Consider the following 25,316-nt stretch of genomic DNA (forward strand, 5'->3'; position numbering starts at 1 on the left):
CAGTAAGACAGAAGAATGCTGGCAAGGCTAAGAGCTTGCTGCACATTATGCTTAGTTGTGTTTGCATTTTAGAGGTATCAGAAAGTTTGGGACTTTGCATCAGGCCAGAAAATAATATGGTATTTGTGTCCTTTGAACAATTTGAACATATAAGAACCAGTGGAATTTATTTCTTTAGGCAGCAAGCCACCAAAGGCTCATGTTTTCAGAGGTGTCATAGCTAATTAGTTCACTGTAAATTAATTACTCTTACTCTGGAGTTTGTGCTTTTATTTGTAGCCTGGTATCTGGAGAAATGAGGTATTTTCAGACATTTGCAGTGAGCAATCTGAGAAAGTATTTATGAACTAGACTTAATAAAACTAAACCTAGAGTTTGACTTCCAAGGAGGTAGCAGCACATTTTCCTGATACTATGCAGCGCAAGGAAGTGAATGATTATGAACATACAGCATAGTCTAAACCAAGTAAAATCTAAACTTGCATCATGTTAGCAGTCGGTGGAGTTTGAAATTCAAATTAAAATCTGGCCTATCAGAGAAATTTAATAGTTTGCAAACATAGCTACCTTTAAGTGAATCTAAATCTTATTTTTGTCTTTTGGAATACATGAGTTAATTTTTTTTCTGTTCAGAGCTTCATTTTGAATGGCTGCATTGTATAGCTGGACTGAAGTTTGCGAACCCATCAACAAGTTAACTCCTACACATCAGAACTGCACTGGATCACAATGTAGGTGCTCAAGCACACACCAGTCTCCCCACAAACTAAAAGCGAGGCTGGATCTCCTCTCAGCCTCTGCTCCTGGAGAGCTGCTTGCCTTGCAATGCTCTCAGAGAAACAGCACAAGAGGGCGCCTCATGCCTCAGATATCTGAAGTCTGACTTTCACAGTCTTTTCTGCAATAATATGTCATATTCCCAATGTCAAATTCATATAAAAAAATGATTGCGGTTGAGGGGGGGAATGGGAAGGGGCACAATAAATCCCTGAGCAACACCACAGCTGCATACGGTTTAGCCTCAGTTTTGCTATCCTGCTGAAAGCATTTTAGAGTATTTTTGTTGTCTACTAAATGAAGACTTGATTCTCTGTTAGCAACTCCTGGGTTTCCTAAATGCAAGCCCGCATTAACTTTTGTGAGGGAAAACCACCCCTGCCATACATGAGATTTAAATGGTAGGAAGCAGGAGAAACATCTCCAGAGAACAGTAAGACAAAAGCCAAAAAGGTTAAATAATTTTATGTCACATTTAGCCTGGCAACCACCCAAACCGTGGACTTTGGCAGATTGCTTGCTGGTTGTAACAGAAGCCACTTCCTCTGCAGCAACAGGCATATCAACACTATTGTCTGCTTCCTGGGGATGGGCTTGGGGTGCTTCAGTCCTCCGGGTGGGAGCTTGAAGCTGCATAATGTTGCTTATGTGGAGCCAAGTGACTGTAAAAAAAAAACAACCAACAAAAAAACCCCACCACAAAAGCCACAAACCCCCACCAGTGGCCCTGTGGGGAATTCTCCCATGCATACCTCGTCAGGAAATGAATCGGGTATTTTTCTCCCTGCCCTGGCTTCGGGCACTCTGACAGCTCCATTCAGCAGAGGGGAGGAAGGCTCTGCACAAGGTTACTCTACAGCTGCAGCTGACTCACACTGGAAGAGCCCCTTTCAGCCAGATTTAAGGGGACAAGAAATCTTCCAGAAGTTTTTCCAAGTTAATTTTAAGACGCCCATTCCTGTAACTTCAAAGCTTTCTGCATAATCACTGCTTACACAGTGGAGTCTGGCCTGGTGCAGACCAGACAACCTGAGGAAGCAGGAAGAGCAGCAGGCCGAGGCTGCTCCCCAGGGGTGCTGGGGCCACCAGCTCCCTCCTGGCAGCCATGCTCCTCCCTCTCCTGCAGCAACACCCCCAAGGAGAAACGGATCCATCCCTGCTACATTCTTGGGACACACAGGAGAACCAGAGAAACGAACCCTGCTGCTCTCCTGGTCCACAAAAGGAGCACTGTGCAAGCGGGACCTCCTCGGTGCTTTCCTGCTGTGACCAGCACTGCCTGGCCAGAGAGGCAGGGACATGTCTGAAGCTCCTGTTCCCCCTTTTCATTGCTTTGTTTGCTTTAGGAATAAGTATCTTCCCTACCCTTCTCTTCTATAGCTCCATTCGGGCTATGGAGGCACAGACAGAGTTATGCAGGCTCCAGCAGCTCACCCACACTAGGTGAAGACAGACAGTCCTGTAAATCCTGAAGACAGTTCTTTCTACAGAAGACAGAACGAGGAAGGTACCTCTCCCATCGCGTCACCTCTTCCTCCAGCTCTGCCCCCCAGTTCCATACAGAGAAGGCTCAAAAAAGGGACCTTCCGTTTGGATTTCAGCTGTCAGAGCAGACACAAAGTCTTCTCATAGGGGAGCAAGAAAGGCTTTCTTGCAGAGCTTCAGGCAGAGCACACCATCATGCCCCCCCCAGCAGCATGTGTGAGAATGACATCATTATGCTAATACATGAGACAGGAAGTGCAACCAAGCATAAAAACCACCGAGAAAGTATCTATGAAGTGCTGCCAAGAACACTAACGACAGCACTAAACAGAAAAGGAGGAGAAAAAAAAAAAAAGGTTTGGTTCATCTAACTTCTTCCAGTTTTAGTAATCACTAGTGTCACTTGTAATAAAAACAGGTCCTCAGCCACTGCTCAGGGCCTTTATACTTTACTAGGAAAAATGAATATTCCCCCTCCCCACAAGGTGATGGTGTCCTTCTAATGTCCTATCCCAGTCCACAAACTGAATTCAGTACTTTGACATCAGTCTGATGATCCCGATAAACCAGCTGGTATTTGTAAACCTGCCCCCTCCCACACCACACCACACCCCCACCTCCCCCCCTTATACTAGTTCATTACCATTATCTTGGTTAGCCATTCTTGCATTTGTCTTTTTACTATGTGGATTCCTTCATTTTCCATAGAATTGTACTGAGGTCTTCAGTCTCCTTCAGCATGGCTCACCTGCCTAACTGTAGCTGCTCAAGTCTGAGCCTAAACTTCTTTATAGTCACTCAAGAGTCACCCATTTAATTGTGGATTAATGTAAACATACAAAGAGAGTGATCTGAACCACACTTCATCCGTAAGACTTCTCTCCATCAATCCTAGAAATTTCTAGAAAGATCCCAGAAACTCATAGGCAGCCAAGTTTGTGACCTGCCACTCTATCAAGCAGCTGACAAAGAGCAGCAGCATCCAGGAGAAAGGTGGTATTCTGTTGCCTTTGACAACCACAGCTTTCCACAGTTATGCATGTGCATGTAACTTACAGATATGACTTCCTGAAACCATACAGCCAATCTGATTACTGACTGCTGCCAAACCAGCACGCTCCCCCTCCTGCTTCTCTTGCCTGGGCACTCAATTGACCCCACAATCAAGCTGTTCATGGAGCTACACTGGCATCAATAAGCCACTGCAAGAAACCCAAGTTTTTTTCTGCTGACCCAGCTTACTGCAAGTTCACCTGCCTGCCAGTGCTGGTATATAGGTGGACTGGGGAGGGAAGGAAGCTCACACAGACTGGGGTATGCAACCTGCTTGGCTGAATCACTGAACGATGCACTATGTTACTGAACAAATTGAAGTGAATTAGTAAAGACCCCTGTATGGACATCTGATTGGAGTTTACAACTCTTACTGAGCAATTATATTGATTTGACTTATTATGCCCCAGTTTGCAGGCTTCAATTTCAATACTGCAGGACTAATGATGGGGCACAGCTCACGGCAGTTGGAGCAGATACTTCTGCACCATGCAACATTTGAGAGGTCACTCACTGAAAACACCTCCAATCTCCTAAAGTTTCTAAAAGTGGTTTCCCATACAAATCATGTTAATTTAAATCACTACCAACTGCAGAATTTTTGAAGCTGAAAGCATGGATATATGGCTCTGCTTCTTTTATTTATGATACAGAATCTGTACAGCATAATACAAAATACTGCAGCCTTAGCAACATTTTCCTCTCCCTCAAAAGCTTGTTCATAAACTGACTTTTTCTACAACATAAGCAACCCCACGCAGAAATCATTAAATAAAATACAGACACACGCTGCTGCCATTCACAAGACATTTTCGGCTCCCTGCTGTTGTATCTACCTACCTAATGTTTGGAAAATACAGTAATTAAGTATGTTGTTACATCCTCTCATAATTCAGCATGAAATCCCATAAACCTAGAGGTATTAAAAATATAATTAATCCCATGAAATCCTGGAAAAAATTATTTAATAATCTTGGTTTTTAACTCTCAGACAGTTGAAATGTGATGAAAGTATCACTGGTTTACGTAGCAAGATTGACAGATTAATTCAGCCCCCACTTTAAATAGGCTTCTGTACAAAATACACCCAGAAATCAGAGACCTCCCAAAAAAATCCCAACCTTAAATAGCATTAAGCAGTCTTTGAATAACCACTAGTCTTATCAGCAGACTTATCAAATGAAGGTGGCCTGCTTTGTCTCATTTATACATCCCTACAGACCAGGGCAGAAGACCCTCTAGAAATGAATGCTGCATACTGCTGTGACAATGACATTACTCCTTAGTGCAGTCACTTGTGGTATAAGCTACAGGCCCTGAATTTACCTCCCTTAATTTTGTAAATGCGCTCCCCATTGTAAATACTTTGAAAAGAAACCAACCAACAAGAGAAAGTAACAACTGCTGATTTAGAACCCATAGCAAACAATTCTTTGCTTCAGCTACGATAGGGGGTACATGAATGAATGAATGAATTCACTGCTTTTGACAGCAGCAGGGACTGGGTTGGCTTCCCTGTTCCCAGGGCTGTTCTCTACTACTTAGTACCAGGAGCAAAACCAAAAAAGATAGTTTCTGGGTTATGTTTCTTCAGATAGCAGCACTGAGAATTTTCAGTTATTTGTTCAAAGCTTCACACCAAGACCAGTTACGAGAAGTTTTAACAGTTCCTGTTCAGAGTCACCTCTGAAGAAAGGTAACGGCAGCAAGCCTAACACTGAATGTCTCAAAGGCAGCGGGGCAGTCTTCCATCACATGACTCACACCCAGGAGCACATCAACAACGTGACTAAAGCCGGCCAGTCTGGAGCACAGTCACGTGAATTTATCAATTCCTGTTATTTTAAGGAGAGTATTTACATCTGTAGTTTTGCCCTGTGGACAAAAGTACCTCTAGGAAGCCAAGACAAGGCCATCAGCATCTGAAGCCTCACTACTGGCATAAGGGGACCACTACCATCCGAACCATTACCCCAGTGACTAGCATCGACTGGAAAGGTAGGACAAAAGCCATCTGAGATGAGTTTCCTAAAAATATGAAAGAAACCCCAAAGAGACATAGAGAAAGGAACCCAAGCCTGACAGCTTTGCACCGTAATACCCCATGTAACATAATCGTGCGGAGCAACAATGACAGCCTGAATTGCCAAGGCCAGGACCGGAGGCAGCGAGCAGGTCTGGAAGCACTCCACACTGAGGCTGGTAATACAACACAGTCTTAATGAAGAACTCTTGAAGTACCTGAACTGCACGCTGAGCCCATCCCAGGTTGTGCACTTTTAACAGAATAGGCCAGACAGGACCACACAATCATAGAAATACCCTATTATCTACCAAGATAACCATGTGCTCATAGAAGCACAAACGTTTTTAGCTTTAGGCAGCTACATACCCTTGAACGCAATTCATGAAAGCACTAGGTCATTTCAGCAATACTGTACAGTTAATGACAGATACAGCTGCATGTTCACTGCAGATTTTTGGCAGCTATAGCCACATCATGGGACCGGTCACTTATTGTGCTACAGAAGAGCCACTGAAGAGACACAGAAAGGATTATTTTCCCTTAACTTGTAACTGGGTGTGTCTTTTCAAAAACACTGCAAAGGGGACTCTACTGTGCCAACCAGCCCAGGAGGAGACTATCCCCAAAACACGGGGATGGCCTTGGTGCTCTCACACCCTTGGGGTCATCAAGAGACATTGTCCCTGGCTAGGGAACAAGGCTGCAGCATCAGGGTAAGACACAGACGAGCTCCACATGAAAAAGCAAATCTCATCCTGAGGGAACTTCTGTTTACTTGAACGCCTTCCCTATAATCCCATTTTATGGGCCACATGTTTTGGGAATGCTCCCGGCAGGAGACTGGCAGACTAAAGGGAGGCGATTCCTTTCAAAGCACTGCAGAAAAGCAGGATACAGCCTCAAACACTCTCACGGCAGCCTTCTGCTTAGCTATATCTGTATTATCATAACAAAAGTTTTGGTCTTAAGCAGGTACTGAACTCCAGGCAAGAAATGTAAATTGTACCTCTTGTAAAGTAAGAAAACTGTAATATGAAGGTTTTAAAATTCACCTTGAAACACACTGTTCCCATTTGAAAATGGAACATGAAAAATAGCACCTCAGCTTCCTAAAAAATAAGCTCCAAGATGATAGTGTAGGTGAAACAGCTTAAAAGAAAAAGGAAAGAAAAAGGGAGAGTGAACAAGTTCTACCATTTCTGGCTTGATAGCTCCCTTCTTTATGGCTAGGTCCATTAACTTGCAAATGAAATAGCACATAACTTGCCAATAAGTCTGAGTTGATTCAGAAACACTAACCACCCCTATCTCTTTGGTGAGGTCTTAGATCCAGATACCCTATCCTTTCTTTTTGCAGTAAAGACTGAGCCGAAGTGAAGCAGCGTCAAAGAAAATTCACCATGCTTGAAGCAAACCACATACTGTGTAACTTCACCCCCAAGACAGTAAGTACTGGCACGGCTGCATACAAACAACTTTCAGGCTTAAAGTACATCAATTATCAATTGATTCACATAACTAATAAAACACTCTCAGCTCCTTTTACCAACACAAAACCTTTGTTCTCTAGCCAGGGAGCCTAAGTTTTAATCCCCGCCCTCCCTCTATTCCAGTAAGAGCAGAGTGCTCAGTACCTGGCAGGACCAAGCACCTGTTAAGCTGCTGTGATTCCTTTGCATTAGTATTTTCCATGTAGTACTTTGGAAAAGGTGGCAGGCAGATAATACAGTGACTTACAATCCTGAAGAACAATGGGCATTTCTGTGAGCTGGTTTTCTACACAGGATGTGGGGTGAGCCTTCTTGAGCTTGTGTAATCAGTCTGGAAGTCCAAAAACCACACTCTGAAAACATGTTCTTCCTTTAACAGTCACACACACACACACACACAGTCTGACATTAGTTTGCGTGGCTGTCATTCACCATTAAGGGAAATTTTCATTAAAAACTGTTTGGAAAAAAAATATCTTACTATCTAAAATAAGGTACGTGGGCCTTTATCCAGTTAAAATATATAGCCCTTTTTATTCCAGCAGGAGCTATACTAGGGGATGGAAGCTTCACTTATTTAAAATGGAGTGAGGAATTGTATTTCTGGTAGTGCTTTAGGTGCTAGTTTAGATCCTAGGATCACTAATACCCAGAGATGAAAACTCAAAGGCACTGGAAACATTTTCATTGAACGCACTTGGAAGGGACTTACAAAGTGAAACACATTCAGATTATCCTGTGAACTAGGCTTTTCTAGAGGCTCCAAGACACCAGATTTAACAAATTCTGGCAGTCCACTGAAGTCCCTTAATCCAGACACTCCATTAAGACCAACTCTTTCCCCTTCCTCCAAGCAGCACCAAAAGATATTCCATGACAAGAAACTGTCTGCTGTACAAGGACTGGACCATGTATAGCAGAGGTTAAAATATGAGAGGGAAATGGCTTCCTTCAGAGCTCTCCTCTGGCACTGTTAGATAAAAACCCCCAGCAAATCTGAAGCAGCATACGAAAAAAGTACATACAGGACTAATGTACTGTTTCATGCTATTCCACATTCAGAAAGCCTAAGCAACAGTTTTCCTACTTATTTCAAAAGCATTCCTATATAAATCTAATAGAGTGCCTGAAAAAAGGAAAGAACTTCCACTGCAAAAGTATTTCCATCACAAATGCCTGTGCTGTATGGTGCAGACAGCAGAATAAAGGCACTAGAGTCTTTAGAGTGGGCCTTGAAGTGGGGTCTCTGAAGAACATGCTTCACACTAAACAGCAGGCTAACATTTCTAAGCATTGGAAAGCATGTCATCACCTTACAGAAGTGCAAGACTTAACTGAAGTGATAACAAGTACTGGCTATGTTCTTCCTTTTAAAGATTTAGTTTATCAGAGTTACCTGCCTAAAAAATTGACTACCCCCCTTTTCGGTTTGCCTCTTGAAGCTGTAAAACCTGGTTTATCAAGAGCAGTTACTGAAGGAGTTCATATGAATTCTCTTAAAAGTCTGTGTTCATAGTAAAAACACAAGTCATATCTGACACTAAAATTCAGTACTGTAACAAACTGTTAGGAGTACTTCTCGCCTAGGAAGCAAACAGCTGAATGAAGCAGGTATGTATTTCAAAAAAACTCGTTATCAACTTACTACTGTAACTCCCAGCGTTATATATTTTTAATTCCTAGTGAAGCCAGATAGTAATTTGTAACTTTATCATATTTCCAGTGCTCAGTTTTCTGAGTTAATGTTTCTGAAGCCACAGCTTTTTCTTCTGCAAGTAGCTTTTCTTTCTTTCTGTGGGAAATGGGGAAGAATGGAAGTTGATTGAGCAACTGGGGAAAAAAGTCCCAGTACTCCAGCATACTGGAATTTATCTTTGCATACTATCAGGTTTCAAATGGCTAGAAAACCTGGAGAAATCTACCCCCATTTCCATACGTTAACTGAGATTAGCATACGTTAGTTTAGGCAAATTGTGAAGGGATAAATCCTCAGCAACATTACATGCAGCAGTTCCTACCGCACCCTATGATATTTTGACAATTACTACACAATCTGAGTCAGAAACTATTACATTCTGTGCAAAACTGTTTGGCTTCTGTCTTCATCTCCAGCAAGTTCCTGCCTGAGCTCACAGACTATGCAAAAACAGCTCCTGCAGCTATGGAGGGGAGAGCTGCAAGGAAATCCCAAACCCCAGCAGGAAGCAACATTTCTGTGATTCAACATGTTGAGTCTTTTCCTCTGAGATGGCACCAACCAACATAAAAAGCACAGCATTAACTGCATGAAAAAATCCTTGTACCTTCTGCATTACAGATCCTAGGACCACTGAAGTTTTGGGTGACTGAGTCCGTCTCCCCCTTCCAATTCCACCAAGTATTCCTTTAGCGTAGTTAATGCTATTGTAGTTTAAGGGAGAAAAGAGACTTGACCCTTTTACTTGAAAAAAAAAAATATGATCAATGTAATATGCTTATACCAGTCTGTGACTGTAGTGGAAGTAAAGCAATGTATCTCAGTGAAGGCTTATGGCAGATACCCCAGCACACTGGAAGATGACTGCACAGTACAGTGACTGGACAGGAGGAAGGCACAAGCCATCTTCTAGGTAAAATAACAATGACAATATCCAGAGTTTTGTTAACATCACAAGCCACAAAACAGAATTAAAAATTCCATTCTGCTCCCTGCAGTTCCCATCTGGTTTTAATTTGCTAAAGACAACTGAAGCCTGTATTCAAAAAAGACTGAGTTGTAAACATTAGTCTCTGCCAGCATTACTAGTAACTCGGGAGGTACTGGAGTTGCCATGGAAAGGCAAGGGGGAGGGCGGGAGAAAAAGGTCTGTGAAAGTAAGACTTGCTCTGTCATTAGGATCATTCTTTTAATTGCATTGTTTTCATCTATGAAATAAGAATGAGAAGTGTTTGATGGTCAGAAGAAAACACTTGCAGAAAATCCAGTTCTACTCATCTCTATTTTGCAACATTACGAAATCAAGCAGGGGAAAGCTGAAAAACGTCAGAACAAACTGTCTGGGCCACCGGACCCCCTTGCTCTATAAAGCTTATAATTACAGGCTGCATACTGTTGCCTAATTTATTTCTCATCATGTATCAGTAAAAGATCCCTGCGTCATCTCCTGCAGGAATAGTTTTGTTAAATTGTGACAAATTAATGAGCCCACAGCTAAAAGCATCTCATGCTAATATTTAACAATATGCCTTTAATGAGACTTTGCCCCCTCTCTGCCTTAGACTTCCTATGCAACAAAACTCCTCTAGCCAAATTTTTCATGGCTCACCAGTTAATAGTTTCTAGTTACCTATGCCCCTGACATAAAGCACTGACATGCTTTGCAAATTCACTTACACTGTTCAAACAGAAATGTAAAAAAAAAAAAAAAGGAAGGAAGAGGTGTTTCTACCACAACACAGGCCTGGAGGGATTTTGTTTCACATCATACAATAGTTGCCCCTCCATTTTGATGGATCTTTGAACCACAACCAAGCCCCAGTTCAAAAATTAAACTCAGGGGCGGGAGAAAGCAAACTCATTAAGCAGACCGATCCTGCGTTCACAGCATACTCTCACAAATTATCAACACAACTGAGGTGATGGAGCACTACGCTCTGGTATCAGAATAACCCATAGGTAGGAGTGGTGAAGAACAACTATAGGAGAACATCTCAAGCCAGTATTGCCTCTCGCACCCACAACAGGCCCTGACATACCACTTCCTAGTCAGGGCTCATTAAGCTGGCAGGGTTCCAATACTGCATTGAACTCCTTCAGTCACCATCAACATGGTCCTACTGCTAATTACTTTTTACTTTGTTGGGTTACTTTCCAACTAGTTATTCTTTCTTCCAACTAGCTGCAACACCTCCATGACTCCTCCAGCCCTTAGGCCAAGCTAACAACCCCATCAGTTGCCTCAGTGCTGTTTTTGTCAGTCCTGTGCTTCCAGATCCAGTGTCCGGTAAAGTAAGTCTTTACTTCAGCACTGACTTCTTGATGGCAGATGTCATTAGCTAACAGCCATTCAGTTTCAGCAGGTCCTCACATAAGGCTTCCTTTTCTTCCACCGTTGCTAAAGATGGCTCTCTTCCCCATACGCCCTTCTCTTACTCCTGGACTAGCTCACCACTCTTGCCCATTTGATATTCACTCATCTCACCAGTTCCCACCCCCATCTCTAGCTCTCAGTGCTGCCTTCATTCCTGGAAGTCCTTAATTTCATCTTAATTCACTCCCCTTAGCCTTGTTGTGTCCGTCTGTCTCTCAGCCACCACTTGCTTCTTATTATTGATCTTTCAATAACAACAAAAAGCTTTAACCAAGCCATTTCTTCCTTTCTGCTCAAATGTTAGTGTAATTATAAGCAATTAACAGTAATACATTCTCATACACTCAGCTCAAAAGTCCAGAGTGACCACTATATGAAGAATTTACCCAAGCCTTCCAGATCTAGTTAACGTTCTCAGCCTCTACGAGATACATGTGAACAGGCTATGTTATACATGGCTAAATCACGTTTCACACGTCTGAGGTATGTATAATCTGACTAGCATCAGGAATTACGAAAGGCTCATTTTGAAATGTAAGCTTCTTAAACCACGCCCACTACTTAGAGACACTCTTTTCCCATGAAAGGATCACAACTTGGACAAACTTTCTGGCAAGTTCTCAAACAAGCAGCAGGAGGCTTTACTCTAAAGCATAAAACCCAAGAACTGGGGCATGATTCTCCCCCCCTCCCCCGCAACTCTACTACCTGCAACTTTATAATTGGGATTTAGGAAAATTAAAAACATATCAAGAACAATGGGTGCTACTGCCCTGTTTACATTCTAATCTTTCAATGTCCACAAAGGGCTTACATGCAGTTCATAGACCCTACTGTTTGAAGGGAGCATACATTGACTTAAGCCACTGTCCTTCATGTGATTCACTGCTTTAGCTTATGTTTATATACCGTTCAGCTACAAATGGTTCCTTTTTATCTTTTGATGGAGATTTGTAGAACTACCCCTAACTACCTAAGCACTCAGTTAAGTTTATTACTAGTTTCATATTACATTACTGTAAGAAAATGAGAATGCTTTGGATGAAGCTGCAAAGCAAACCATAGAAGCCTGCAGAGTTACCAAGTTTAAATAAGTTTCACTAGCAGCAAAAATCTTGATTTTTATCTACAAAATAAAAAAAAGTATTTGACAGCAAATGGAAATGCTAAACTTTCTCACTAGTCAAGTGACCATACTGCTATGTCTTTTGAACTGAATGACCATGATTCAGACATCAGGGGATTAAGGTTTTACTGTCTGGGCCTCAGTAGTGATGCAAGAGGTTGCAAGTCTCTGTCAGACACTCCATTTTTTTTCTCCCAAAGCTCAAGATTTTCAAAATTGTATTCTCAAACAGTATCCTTTCATGCATAGTTTTCCAAAGCAGCTAATACCAGCATGAATTTTGCTTCAGCAGGAAGAATCCCAGTAAGCAGCTGAGATCTGTTCAGATTTCTAAAATCTTAACTTTAAATGAAACAAAACCCCAGACAAAATTGCAAACGAACATCCCCAGAGCATGACCCCCATTGCTAAACATGTGGAACGTTTACATAGAATACTGGAGGAAAAGCACAGTTCTACACTGTAGTGACATGTCTGTGTAGCTGCTGGAAGAGCATGCTAGGACAAGCCTGCTGTTTCTATCTTTGCTCCACACATGGGGACACTTCTGCATGCCAAAACTAGTATTTATCTGCTTTTTGCCTGAGTGATTCTAGGCCTGTTCTGCACTCGCTTCACAGTGCCAAGAAGCTTCATACTTTTAAGTGGATTGCTGCAGACTGATTTTTGACAGGAAGAAAGATTACTTACACTAAGGGTATATGAACATTGATTGCAAATATAGTGAGACCCACATAATAGCCCCAGATGCTTTTCTTCACAAATTCAGCACCTGTATACTGCTGCCAGTAAACTCATGCAACAAGAAAACTGGTCTTACACAATTTTTACAGTACCAGTAACCAGGACCATATGCATTTTTTCGCATTTCTTCCTTAGAAGAAAATCCAAAGCACTGCTATGAATCTCTTTATGCCTCTGTGGACCAAGGTAGCAATTTAGGGTTTGTCTGGGTTTGGGTGGGGGTTTTTTTGGGTCTTTCTATTTTGTTAAGTGGCAGCAGTCTGGCATAGCTCTAAATAGACAGGTACTCTTACCAAGTTATTACATTCCTTTGCTTTATAGTATGGATACATACCAAACCTACCACAACAAGTAATTTGTACCTATGGATAAGAAGAGAAGTGGCAGCTAATGTGAAGACATTAATAATTATTACCTAAATATATTCATGTTATAATGACTAAGAGGCACTAGAGTATTCGGTTTCACTGATTTCTCGTGTTAAGTCATGCTTTGCATACCATCAAAGTTCCCATGACAGCAACTAGAGAAGTAATTCTACCAGCTTTAATAGCCATGTTTCAGGATTATCCATATACAAGTAACAGCTGCATTCTTCTTTCAGTCGAGAGGCTTGATGCCTTTGTGTTGTGGGGAAAAAAAAAATAATGCTGTCAGAGTAGTAAAATGTTAACTACAGTACTACACACCCCAACCCTCAAAGGCTGCGGGGGGTGGGGGTTACCAAGCATAATGACCTTGTTCAATTGGAGCTCATAAACCAGATCAGCAGATCAGGGTTACTACTTTTCTTACCCTTGCCAAAGATACCCAAAATTCTGGGGGGAGGGGAAGACAGGAAACAAGAACTCTTCCTGCTCCCCAAACCTAAAAATAATCAAGACAGTATTGCTGCAACGTTTAAGCCACACAAGCACTCAATAAAGCCTGAAATATTTATACTCTGGGCAAACAGTCACAGAACTCTTGGTTTTTGCCCAGTATCTTTTTATCATTATCCAAACAGATCAGGAGATTGTGGCAGGAAAGTTTACTTTTCTGAGGGTAGACATTAGCCTGTTGCCAGCTGTTGTTTTAAACTACAGCTTTTTTTTCCCCCTGCCATTATCTTAGAAGTCCGTTAAGTAACAACTACAAGCTACAAGACCATTGTCAACTCAAGCAACTAGCTTCCCCCTTCAAGCGCCTCTTGTTCCATCATGAAAAAACAGCACATTTAACAGTTTCTCTTTCACATTAGGAAACAAAAGAAACAAACACCTCAATATTCATAAAGCTGAGTACAATGTACTGGAGATAACCTGGTTAGTACAAACAGCATGGGTAAATAAGCTAGAAGATCACATACGTTACACAAAAGTTAGAAAACTAATACATAGAGCCAGCTGCCATTAGACAGATTTTCCATGACAGTATAATAAATCATGTTCTTTCTACTTCCACCTATAAACACCTAAATTCCTAGTAATTGAGAATTGTAAAAAAACTGTGAGATTTATTTATGCCACACAAATTTAAATCATACAAAGCATCTGCAGGACGTTGGAGGCATCCTTACAGACAACTTCATTTCATTTCTCCTGCATTTTAACAAGACTACCAATTTGGTGGTCAGAACCTCTTCTTTCAGAAAGCTACAAAAGGAGATCTGGCATGAATGTTAAGTTTCAAAAGAGGATTAAAAGTGAAAGGCAGATAAAGATTAGCACCTTCTTTGCTGTGCTGCCCATTCTTGAGCAGTCTTCCTCACTCTGCAGCTTGCTTCCACAGCTTCTTTATGTACTTCACAATATCCATTTATTGCATAGGAAACCTGTGAGCTGATTTTGGAGAATTCTAGTAGGCAGGTGGAAATTTAGGTATAAAATTGCTATTCTTCAAGCTAGCCTCCAAGCCCAGTCATTTTCTTTCAATGTTTAGAAATAACAGGGTGCCATTCAGATATAGCAAAACCATGTTGAGTTTTGAAAGTAAGAGTCCTTAAGTTTGAGGGTGAAAAAGCTTAAATGGGTCTCGCATGCTATACTGTTAGCTTATACATACTACCCACTGACCATGATAATAGCATAGTACACCTAGCTGTACTCACCCAGAAAGCTAGGGAAGGAGTCAATGATTGACTTTCTAATCAAGGGGTCCTCAAACTTTTTAACCAGGGGGCCGGCACACAGATGCAGTGGCAGGCAGTCATCTGCGGCTGCTTGGTTTCCCCCCCCAGCCCCTGGCAGGGGGATGGGGGTGGCAGTTCTGTAAATACTGGGGGCTGGATTGAAGACCCTGGGGGGCTGTATCCAGCCCGCGGGCCGTAGTTTGAGAACCCCTGGTCTAATCCCACAATAAGATGGCTTCCAGCGACCCTCTCCCCCTGGCGACTCCAAAGCTTACTCAAATTTCATATATGGGCAGGAAACCAAAGTATATACCACATGGCCAGAAATCCGTAATGTATCAGACATGAGTTCCCAACAGGAAGGAAGTTATAGTTAAATATAAGTCCAATCTGTGTTTCCCTCCACAAGCTCCATAAAATGAATGGAAAAAAAACTAGGCTCACAACCATGTGCTGCATCCTACAAGTGCTTGAAATAGGGATGTTATTCACATACAGAAGATCCCCCTCTAAAGTGGTCTTTCAGAACTCTGCAGTTAAATATGCCTCTGTTTTCATCATTTCTATGATCTACCCTAGACATAACCTTGAGCTACTTAGAAGTTGTCTGCTATTCAAGAACTACAGGTTAGGCCTGCTTATTTTCCAACCAAGACAGCCAAATTTCAGTCAGGTTTCCTTCTCACAGTCCATCCTTTTGCTGCAGCTAGGGGCAGGACCTCTCATGATAATGTACTTGATTCAGGATTCCCCGCCCCGCCCCCCCCCCCCAACTTTTTTTTTTTTTTTTAAGTGAAGAACAGCTTAGAAAACCTGCAAATGCTGATGAGAATACTTATCTAGGAACCATCCTCCAGTTCACATCCAGAATACACCCTTTGCTTCAAGCCATCTATTCCTTGATCCCTGACCCTGAAGATCTACAGTTACTTCTGGAGGCCTCAATCATCCCCCCTTTGGTCACCTGTAATTGCAAGCATGGTCATTCACATATATTGATATTCTGTGTTTTGACTGGTTTAGTTCACATATACTGAAGAACAGTTATTGAAACAGACTAAATGGATCTCAGGTACGTTATGAAGTTTGTTTACACAAGAATGTATTTAACACTTTTTCTTGCCACAGTTAGAAAGGCCAGGAGTCCCCTTCGACCATTTTCAGTTGAGCATTAAGTATTTGATACTGAGGGAATTTCAAAAAAGCTATTCCAAGTCAGACATGCTCCTGCTTAATGGGGCTCAAAAAACTATTTTTTAAAAAAATCAAAGCTTACATTAACACTTGTGTAAGGGAAAAGCAAATGTGTTTAACAAAGCATCTCATCTTTATTTTCCATATGACACTTACAAGATTTTGGCTTATGAGCTACAGTAAAAGTGTTTCTAAGCTGTAAAGAAATCTTTCCTTCACTCCAGTGCACACAACTTGGAATGTCCAAAATTCAGATTCTACCAAGAACCTTAGATAATCACATAAAAGAAAAAAAAAGGTCTACTGGACCTACCTTTTTGGTCACCCAGTTCAGTTTTCTTTTTGCTCTTTTATGGCTTACTACTGTAGTGGGGACTGATGATGCAGAACGGTAAAGAGTACCAATCCCAAAGCAATACTTATTCTTGCATCATGTAAGAAAAACCCACTACCTGTTTTAAACTGTTACTTCAGACATCCCTTAAACACTTCAGATTTGAAATACAGAATGGCTTTTGAGCAGCTGTGAAGCTGAAATATCCAGGACTGCAACATGCTATTTCTAGAAAGATGCAACAGATGTTTTACACTTGTTAATATGTACATCCTGTTCTAAACAGGATGTAGAGTTTACTTGTACTGAGTGCAATCAACATGTAATTGTTGCTCAAGAACATTCAAGCAAGAAGAGGAGGCACCCAGAGCAAGATACTTCCTCTTAAATACATCAGCTGTCTACATGAAAAAAAATCCAAGCTTTATGCAGCATCTACAGACATGCACAAGCACCTTCCAGCAAGTCACTTGAGATAGCAGCATTTGTAGACTGCTCAATCTCTGCCTACTTGTGAAATGCCATTTACAAAATACATTAAAAGAACTGAGGACTAGTCACATGTGACATTTAAGACATAAACCTATAGTTCTGATCAGACAAGGTAAAGGCAGAGCCATCAAACTGAACAGAAGAGGACACAAGTGTATTAGTGTTCCTGCTAGGTTACAGAAGTGTGTGGAGTTAAGTTTTTTTTTTTTTTTTGTTTTAAACAAGGAAACAGTTCTAGAACATGTTGTAGTATCACTGCACTATTGAAATTAAAGGGTGTGTTTAAGCAAACAGACTTAAACAAGAGATCAAGTGCAGAAGGTATCATACCCTTCAAAGGGATTACCTTGCTTTGGTAACTGTAGGATGGAGTTACAACAGGTCCAATACTAAGTTCTCCCCCCTCATGTAAGCACTAACACTTGGCCTACAAAGCAAAATTTAGATAGCTGCTCTTTGCCTTGGTATCTGTTAACTACGCCAATTTATTTAAATGGGAATAGTATTATTAAGCAGTCATACCACTGAAACAGAACACAAACCAATTTGGCTAACAGCTGCACTTCCAAGGACAGTATCTGTAATGCACAATCTGCAGGAAAGCACAGAGGAGCAGCGTGCCTGTTCTAGGAAAAAACATCACACAAAAAAACCCAAAAGACCCTGCTATGCCAACTCATACAAGTAGCACAGCCTTAGCCACAGCCTTCAGGGTACAGTCCCAATAATGCTTTGAAACAATGATTCCCTCCCATTGATTAGGTCTACACTAGCAACTGCAGTGGTTCAGGAGTCAGTCAGTCTCTTGAAAAAGCTAAGACGTATGCTGATTTTTCACTGTACAATTCATCATACAGCAGCACAATTTTTTTCTTCCTATTCACAGTACTTAGCCCAGTTTGAAATATCCCTGCCTGTCAGTTTTAAAAGACAAACAAAACCAAGTCTAAAAACTTCATTAGTATTCTTTACTTTTGCCCAAAGCTACATAATATATATTCTCTGAAGCAGTCCTTCAGTTTTGGAATTCTCTCCCTAGTATAGCAAGAGTACGTTAACACCCATATTCAGTGTTTGTATTTCAGGCCTAGTCTGAAGCGCGTGATCTTGAACACATGAACAAAAAGCCTTAAAATACTAGTCCTACTTACATACAGAACCCAGCTGCATTTTTGTGCAACCTTCCAATGTCAGTGGAAATTCGTGGGGAAAAAAATAAATCACACAATTGTAGTAAATAGGTTACTGCAAATCAGTAGCAAGTCATTAAACAAAGGCACTATGCTTAAGATACACCAGGAGAGATATCAAAGCATTCCAGCTCTCAACTCTTCTTGTACTCCATCAAGTGAAACAAAGCAGATGCTTTCACACTAGCAATCAGGATTCCTATTAAAGTGACTAGTCTGTCAAGCACCACAGACCTGTATCTTTTATGGTCTATCAAGCTAAGGACTCAATAGCCGACTGCTGCTACTTCCTAGTCATTTCCCCTCCCCAGGAGAAGTCAGTGCAGATTCAACTTCACTATCTCTGAAGAGGAGACAAGTTCAAAAATTGCTGTTAGCTGTACCCAGACACTGTGGCTCCTACATAAAAGTATAGTCTTCCCTATGCTTGTGCAGAGATAGGAGACAGAAGTGTTTCTCAGAAACAGTTTAAAAATAGGATCTGACAGCTGCCCAGCATGCCTTTATAAGCTTATGAGCTTGCTCCAGCATATGAATGCTGGGGTAACAGAACACAGCTTTGGAGATGAATTCAAAGTGCAGCAACCCTCTGATAAAAGCAATAGTTTCATTTTGAGAAAAGTAGGCTTGTAAATCAGGATAGCTATGACGATGACATTAACATGCTCTTATAAAGTTTTCTAATTAGAAAGCCCATAGTTCTTCTAGATGGAATTTGAGACAACTAACCATGTCTCAGCAAACAGAACTACATCAAGCAACTTATCATCAGCCCAGCAACACTGGGTCACAAACACCATGACCCAAAATGAAGCAGCACAACCGTTACAGTTTAGCACTTACTAGGGAATAAAGCTGGTAAAAGACCCCTTAGGTTAGAGGCTAAATTACTATCTCAGTCTCACAACTAGCTACAGTCTCACAGTCTCTTCAGGGGATTGCTCTGCCTGCACTAATAAAGCAGCACAGCTCTGCACCTCCAGTTTTGGGGTTGTTTTGTTGTTGTTTCAAACTTCACATAAATTTGGGGAATCACATGACAATCATCCAACCTGATAAGGAAAGGCAGGGACATGGGAAGCAAGGAAAAGAGGGAGTTTAGCCCAGGAATTAGTGACAGCTCTTCAGCTGAAGTTCTGCTTGTGCCCTCCCCACTAATTTTGACACACCCAGACCTACCACACAGGGTAGTTGTGAACTTGTATCTGGTTGGTCTATAGCAACTGTACTGCTATACTGCACTGGATTGAGCAGCTATCAAAGATCTGTACTTGTGACAACCAACAGGACAGAAAGGCAGGTACTAATTTCTGTCGATCAGATACTAAGAACTGAACTCCACTAATACAAAGCTTCATTAGTTACCAATCTACCGAAGTTTGCAGCAAACAAACCCGTTATTGTTGCCAGCGGTACTCAATGTCAGAAAGCTACCCATTCCGGGTATACCATTCTATTGCCAGATTTCTGAAACTGTTTGAGCCCTAATACGCCACATTGAGGACTACGGCAGTGAAGCCTTTCAAGACAGGAAACACTACTGCACTCAAAACTGCACTTCTACTTTTAAGTACAAACTACCGTATGACTGCGCATCATTAACAAACCACCAGACAGTGCTCCCATACTTAAATTTTCTGAACTCCTGTGGTTATTTGTTGAGCCTGTGATTGTTCCCTACTCCATTAAAAAGCTCCCTCCAGACAAGTCACAACAGTAAGTTTCAGCACAGATAAGCGCTGGACAAAAGAGGTTCCTTAATAACCACACAAACAGAGCAGCTGAAGGTGTTTTTTGTTTCCAAGCTTACAAGCAACACAACTACCTGTTTTCTCTGTAGCAGGACCACCTCCAGCTGCCATTCCAGGATGCTGGAGCCCACAATTCAGTAACTTCCTGACTCTGACACAGCACAACTCTCAAACTAGAATTATTTCTCCCCATTTTCTTCCTGGAGATCCTCAAGAACCACCATTTGTCTGCATCTTAGCACTGATGGAGGAACCATTCACCTGCCAGTTATTTCCAGCATCTTCATCAAAGAACTGTTATTGACAGGCCTTCAGGGCTAGTGGTGTATTACGATCAAGTCAGTCACAGTATTACCTCACTTAGGAGAGTAACTACACAGCTTAATGCTGCTCTTCAAAGTAGCCAGAAGTTCAGAGACTCTACTTCAAAAAACAAGGTCATGCTAGACGGAGAAAACAAACCACTGCCCCACTTCACTACACAAAGGTCATACCAGTGAGCTGGACTTGGTGCAAATTCCCACTAATCCTGGGATTAGTAGGGCACACAACAGCTTTAAACTTGCTCCTATAAGTGAGGAACTCAACTGTTAAGAATTGTAGAACCAGCCAATAACTTGTTCTCCTTCTGGAGAAAAACCTTACTAGTTCAAACTTTTCCAGAGAAGCTACTCATAACACAAAGGCTGAAGTACTGTGCAAAGGAAGTTCCTGTCCTGTCCTGCTGCTCAAGCCTTGAACAGCCTTTACACATCCAGGTGGATAAATTAATCAGTCACTGCACCTGCTCTTATACTACATGCAAATAATGCATATTCATTTGACTAGTGACCACTGTGCCCAAAGGTGGTTGTTTTTTGGTTTTTTGTTTTATTTTATCTTAAGATTAGCTCAGAACTCATGAAGTAAAAGTAATTATTCACTCAATACCCCCCAATTGCTACATTATCAGCCACTTCTGGAAGAAGCCAGCCTATTCAAGTCTTACCCTGTTCCAATAAAATAAGCTCCTTGAAGTCCAAAATCCTGTGAACACTTAACTAGGCTACAGTTGAGAAGAAACAGCGTTTCACTTCTTTTTGTAGGCTAGTATTTCAGTGAATATGAAGTGATCTTGCCACGTACAACTGTAGGTTAATCTAGCGGTGCCTTACATACTCTTAAATTAAGTTTCAAACTTTCAGTGCTGGACTCCTTAAGCAGCAATTTTGGCTGCACTAGCCAAGTGCCTTAAGAGTTGCCTCTCAAAATTCCCTAAGAACTGCATCTCTGCTGAGAAAATGCACACCTAATTTCACTAAAGGTTAAAACCTGCACACCTCCATTCTCCCTGCAGGTGCTTCTTCCTACTCCTGTTCAAGCAGGAGTGCTTGTGAAGCCACATAATGAACATTCACATTAGAAAACCATCCATTACAACTATGCTTATGCTAGATCCATTCTTCTCTTCCCATGTGATCCCACACACCATTAAAAAAGGTGTGGTGCCACAGCAAGAATGAACAGCTAGGAATAGGTGCAGGATCATCTTTCAGCATGAGCTACCACCTCAACTGTTTAAACTATGGCATTAATGCATACTCAGATCTATTACACTGTTCGTATCACCCTCCTTTCTCCCCTGAATACCCTTGAACTCCTGTCAGTCCCTTCATAAGGCTGAAGGTAAACAACAGTGTTTAAATAACAGGTCTTAGCATAGGCACAGACCACATGCACAGACAGGCCATCACGGCAGGTTAAAACCACAAGTCTAACTGCTGGAGAACATTCAGCCAATTGAAGTACCCTTATTAAAAGGAAAGAATTATAGTTCAGTAGAAATTGTTTCTCTCTGTGGTATCTACCATAAAAACAAGCTACCTGCCTGGTTTTTACCCAGTCTCCCTCTCCTACAGCTCCTTTCCTTCCCCCCGCCTTCTAGATGAAGGCATAGTCTGCACCAGACCGGCCTCTGGACAAATCCCCTTACGTGAAGTTTCTGTCTCAAAGTAGTTAGCCCGTTTGTTTTTTCACTCATCTCCTGCAGCAGAACTAATTCAGAATGCATCAGACATTGTTTGAGACTGCACTACAACACTGCTGCAACTACTGCTTCTTTGAAGGTAACCGCTTCCCTGAGAACAGCTAGTAAAACAATCTTGAACAGGCAAACAATAAAGTATTACGTGCTCATTAAAACTTGCCTTCATTGCTACAGCTTCATAAAATCAGAGACAACTCAAGTGCTGCTGCAATAAGCTACCACTTACACAGAGAACTTCTACAGCAGGTCACTTGGTTTTCAAGAAAAAAAATAGTATTAACATGAACTACCTAAAAGGGTGCTTTAAGAATTAAAAGCTCTAGCTGTCACAGTTAAGCTTCTGATTTCCAGGTATTATATATAAACTACTCTGTAACATAAGCATTTGAACTGCTCCCCTGTAGGGAGGTAGGCAACTACTCCCCATTTTGTATAATACATGCCTAAATGCAAGTACTAATAAAATAGGAATGTTTTTTTCCAGATCTTTAGTTTGAACTAACATTCTTCATTTAACACATCTTCAAGGAATTATTTACAACATCAGGTCCCAAATAAATCTGATCTGTATCAAAAGAACCATTGTACGCTGAAAGCCACTCTGGAAGCTTCCATTACAAAGGGAGTATTTATTTACTTTGTGTCATACTATGCCTACACAAAAAGAATCAATAATCCAGTCACTTAAATGTTTGGTCACCAAACCAACTGCCTCCTTCTAACACCATTTCCAGTAACTCACGACCTGTTGGACTCAAGAATCCTGCTCTCTATAGTAGTCTGCACAGAAGAAAATTGGTTGGTGTGATACTCAGCTGACAGCCACCATGTGACACTCCAAAAGCCAGGGGGAGGCAGGGGGGGATCCTGTTCTTTTGGGAAGCAGAGCTTATATCCTAAAAGCTAGGCTCACATGAGACTCCAAACTTTCAATAACTCCACACTGTGTCATCCTTAATTAGCATCTCCTCCATTTCTTTCCTGGTATCCTTTATATAACCTACAAGGGAAAAATGTAGCACTATTAGATGCTTCCAATCCTGTTCTTCTACCCCTCTCTGCTCCCCCCCAACCACACAGATGCCCTGCAGGCTGTATCTGCAACCAATATGGACTACTTACAGTAGTTCCCAAGTCCCCAGTCAGTTCTTATGTAATGACTCCACCCCACCATATTACTTATGTAACACATATTAAGTAGCGTCGATTATATAGGAATCTTCTATATTAGTCATATACCCAGTTACTTTCATTCCAGTAGTTCTCACACAACATATTCACCAAATACTCAAGTTTTATTCCCCACCAGGTCACCACTGTGGGGGGAGAAGAAAAAAATATTCACATCTCTCTGGGAACAGACTAAGAACAGTGTGTTACGAAACTTCTAAATGGAACAAGCCATCACACTTAAAGCATCAGCAATTTTAACTGTTAATTTGTTCGTTGGGTAAGATGCAGAGGCTAAATTTACACCCTGCCACACAAGAACATGTGAACTAGCACTGAATTGCTCTGAAAACACGAGAACCCCACCCAAACAGTAACACCAGTTGCAGTCCTTGAAGAAAACAAAAAAGCGTTAGGATTGGAAAATACACATTTTTCACTTCCCCGTAACAGAAGACTGAAATAAAAAAAAACCCAGAGAATGTATCTGCCAAGCTTCCAAGCCTACCCAGACCTGTGTGACAAATTCATTTTCCAATGAACCTCTGAAAGACATCGGGGCATATTCACCATATTCACATCCCATAGTTTTCATTTGTACCACGTATATATACTTACATCGTGGTGTTAAGACACAGGCCACCCGCGGCCTAACCTTGTCATACACACGTTACCCCACAGAAAAGCTGCTCAAGCCCTACAACAGGATCCAACAACGTACAAATAAAAGCATATCGATCCATTTTTCCGTAACGAAGCTCTGTTCAAATAGAATAAAATTATTAATAGCTTCCAGATTTTTCCCTCCGGCCCCCCACCCCGGCAAAACAACACTAGAAAGGCGACGACCTCCTCATCAGAGCAACTCCGCATAAGCCTGTACGTTTTCGCCAGCTGTTTTAATGAGGTCATTTAAACATCGCCGAAACCGACTCTTTGCACAATTCCGGGGAACCTAACTTACAGGTAACAGGGCTCTCGTACACGAGGAGGGGAAGCCGAGCGAGAGCGGGTGGCATTTACGTTAGTAGGGCCGGCCGCCGCGGGGGCCCGGCGCAGAGCCGCGCACCGCCTGCTCCCACGCTCGGGCGGAGCGAGTGGGCGCCCGGGGGAACTTTCCCTTGCGATGGGTAAAGCCTTACGCAAAGAGGGGGCGGAATGGAAAGCTTCCCCCGAGAGCAGCTACACCCTGGAGAGGGGTGGAGAATGAGGAAAGAAGCGAGAACCTTCCTCGGCGGCAGCTACACCCTCGTGCAGAAGGTTAATGGGGGAAGGGAAATGGGAACCAACGCGGCACCGACGGCACAGTGCGGGGAGGAGGGGGTGGGAAGCACGGACTCTCCCGGGCCGCCGCCGCCGCCTCAGCCAGCTTGGTCTGCAGCCAAACCCCACAAGAATGCAACGCGGTCACATGACCTCCGGCGGACGTGCAACTCCCTTCCCTCTCCAGGGAGACCCTGCGCCATCTTGTACTGACGCAGTTACAAAAGCAAGCACGAGTTGCTCTTCTCCCGCTCCTCTCCTCACAACCCCGGCACTGTTTGGGAAGGAGAAGCCAAGGCCTGGTCCTGCTTTCCTTTTCACCGACTCTTCAAGGATCCCCCGCCCGTGAAGTCCTCCCTCTCGCTGGGATCATGGCGCCCGTTTTCTCCCTTTGCACCAGCCTCCCCCGGCAGCTCCCCAACCCAGCCCAGCTGCGGCTGCCCCTGCTGCAGGATGATGTCAGCGTCAGCCAATCAGGGCGCGCCGGGCAAGCCCGGCCAGCCCGGCTATTGGCTCCCGCGCAGCTCCCTCCCCCCTCCTGACTCAGTCGCCGCCGCGGTTCGTTGCGGGGCCGCAGCCAAGGCACAAGTGGGGGGAGGGGAATAGGAGGGGAAGAAAAAAAAAAAAAAAAAACCTACACAAAAAACCGACAACCAAACCCACCAAGACGGCAGCCGCCATTTCGCGCAATAACAGGCAGAACCCGAGCGAGCAGCCCCAGCCAAGCGCCCTAAGGAGAGAGAGAAAGAAACAAGAGACACACGCACAGAAGAGTTAGACAGGAAAAAATACCCATAGACTCCGCCGTGGTCACAAGACGTTTAATCGCCCCCCTCCTCCCTCAGACTCAATGCCCCGTTACAGCCGCCTCCTCTGCGTCCAACCAGCTAGCGGATTCCCTTCACCTCGGCTCCCTCCTGCCGCAGCAGCAGCTCTTTAGAGCCCCAAACTCTCTCTGCCCAAGGTGTGGGGGACGCTAGTCTATGGCGCTGCTGCTAACTGCTTCTCCGGTCAC

The 25,316-nt window shown here is 42.6% G+C and overlaps 1 long non-coding RNA gene across 2 annotated transcripts in view; it reads right to left on the bottom strand.

Moving 5' to 3' along the window:
- Nucleotides 1-24,930, bottom strand: part of LOC114017024 (uncharacterized) — a 66,667-nt gene extending 41,737 nt beyond the window's left edge. The window contains exons 1-2 of one of the 2 annotated variants that reach the window (XR_008732333.1): nt 23,657-24,930; nt 21,815-22,868 (exon numbers count right to left, since the gene is read on the bottom strand). This is a non-coding gene — a long non-coding RNA (uncharacterized LOC114017024). Of the gene's footprint in view, nt 1-21,814; nt 22,869-22,990 lie in introns of both variants that reach the window. The other variant, XR_008732332.1, reaches the window with a different exon arrangement.
- Between the last annotated feature and the right edge of the window lie 386 nt (nt 24,931-25,316).

This window comes from Falco cherrug, chromosome 5 (genome assembly GCF_023634085.1).
Source record: "Falco cherrug isolate bFalChe1 chromosome 5, bFalChe1.pri, whole genome shotgun sequence".
In the NCBI taxonomy this organism is placed as follows: domain Eukaryota; kingdom Metazoa; phylum Chordata; class Aves; order Falconiformes; family Falconidae; genus Falco; species Falco cherrug.